The following is a 2185-nucleotide window of genomic DNA, read 5'->3' as shown; positions in this document are numbered from 1 at the left end:
CAGACCATTTCTATGGGCATTTTCCTTTCCAAATTTGAATAAAGGTACTCTTGAGATTTGTCGTTTCAGAAGCAAGAACATGAGCCACCTGTATAATTATAGGAAGTTGTATTTACTAAATTCTAAGATTTACCTTTACAAGGTGATCTCCATGTTCTTTGAATCCCTGTTCATTTAATACACCCTTAATGCACTTATCAACTGCTCTGAAAAATAGTAACAATAACGGATCTGGTGAGTACGTATATCCCCTATCACGATACTGCAAGTAAGATGGCATGAATTCCTTAATTTTTGTATTAATAGCTTGCAGCACTTTGATCTCTAGTGAAAGTAATTCCCTTTTCTTAGAGTTACATTTTCTTATATCTTTTGAAGCATACTGGCCAGTGTAGCTCCTCCAAAACGAAAATATACATCATCTTTGTCTGATTCTATCACTAAGCTGGTGCTTGACTCACTATCATCAGAGAATTTCCTGACAAATACATGTACTTCCCGCAGTAATATCTCATATATTGATGATGAAAAAACAATCATGAATTTATCCCGTTCAGTAATATTACTCTCTAACTCTGAGTCCCTTTCTGCACAAAAAGCCAGCCAAATATGACGAACATCCTCCATTTCTTTAGTTGGAGGTGAGAAGATACATTGAATCGTAATATCATTTGGCAAGAGCAAAATACTACAATATCTATGCCATTGCAATTGAAAAGATATGTACTTATCTTTTCCAGTACCATGTGATTCATAGAGAAGAGCAAATGTATTTTGGTGATATTGTATCAAAGCTGTCAGTGCCTTTTGATTGACTACTAACTTGTCAAATATTACTTTTTCCTGGTCCTTAAAAATGCTCTTCAATTCTAGAAAAACTTGAGAACTTCTGATATGTTTTATAACCTGCTGTCGTTCTTTTTTGTTGAGAGCCTTACGTCTCTTTGTGCTACTGACAGTCACTACTTCAGATGACTCTCCAGACCTTCCTCTCTTCCTAGATTTTGCTTTTGGGCATTTGGGTGTATCACAAGTTAAGAGACTCGCTTCGTTTGGGAGGTCATCGTCCAGATTTTGCAAAAGCTGCTCTTCTTGTTCCTCAAACATGCCGTCTCATGCTTTTAGGTGTGGCATAGTTAATTATTTGACACGCCTACAAAGCTGAAATTTTCATTCCTGAACATCCTGTTCCTCGTTCTTGGTGGCGGCGGGTTTTGTCAAAGAAAGTGCTAATCCATCATTGATGCAAGTGTCAGTTACGTCTACGCGCACATATCTCCAGCACTAATGGGCAGTTAGACACTCTCCCTCCCCCTTATTTACTCTTGATACTACTAACACATCAAGCAATACAACTAAATAACAGTAAAGGACACTATGCTACACTATTAAGGTAAGTTATTCTAATAATAAGAACACAATACACATTAACATCCTTTAAATACAATTAGATACTACTAACACATCAAGCAATACAACTGAATAACAGTATAGGACACTATGCTACACTATTAAGGTAAGTTATACTAATAATAAGTACACAATACACATTACCTTTTCTTGTATACAATTAGATATTCCTAACACATCAAGCAATATAACTGAATAACAGTAAAGTACACTATGCTACACTATTAAGGTAAGTTACACTAATAATAAGTTCACAATACACATTACCATTTCTTGTATACAATTAGATACTCCTAACACATGAAGATGTAGAACTGAATAACAGTAAAGGACACTATGCTACACTACTGAGGTAGTGTAGACACAAACTCTTACCACAACAAGTAATGTACTGTGCTACAAGGAATTAAGACAAATTATGTAACGTATTCTCAAGTCTTTTATGATGTTGAGGGATCATTCATAACATTCTTTACCTGCAAATATCTTGACAATAATTATCATGATAAATATAATCTTTTCAAAATGAATTTAAGAAATTGTTTTAAATGTTTTGTCTTTGCTTTTCTAGGTCTGTGGAACTATGTCCTAACAAGTAGAAATAGAAGGAAAACAGTCTGTTTTGTAAGCGCTCCATAGTCTACCTTTGTTCTCAGAGGCTAAGAGGGAACGCACACCATAACTGGAATGGTAACTGGCTCTTCCTTAGTTGGCTTGATGGCTAGAGGAAAGAGAGAACGAGTAACACACTACTGACAACCTAAATCTCAAACGC

General features: G+C 35.5%; 1 long non-coding RNA gene across 1 annotated transcript; it reads right to left on the bottom strand.

Moving 5' to 3' along the window:
* Positions 1–1870: 1870 nt before the first annotated feature.
* LOC109589067 (uncharacterized) lies at positions 1871–2158 on the bottom strand. Its single transcript, XR_002188507.1, has 2 exons — positions 2055–2158; positions 1871–1998 (listed from the first exon to the last, which is right to left on the bottom strand). It is a non-coding gene; the product is annotated as an uncharacterized LOC109589067 (long non-coding RNA).
* Between the last annotated feature and the right edge of the window lie 27 nt (positions 2159–2185).

Source organism: Amphimedon queenslandica, unplaced genomic scaffold (assembly GCF_000090795.2).
Source record: "Amphimedon queenslandica unplaced genomic scaffold, v1.1 AMPQUscaffold_11660, whole genome shotgun sequence".
In the NCBI taxonomy this organism is placed as follows: domain Eukaryota; kingdom Metazoa; phylum Porifera; class Demospongiae; order Haplosclerida; family Niphatidae; genus Amphimedon; species Amphimedon queenslandica.
The sequence above is the reverse complement of the archived record's forward strand: the minus strand, read 5'-3'. Positions and strand labels throughout refer to the sequence as shown.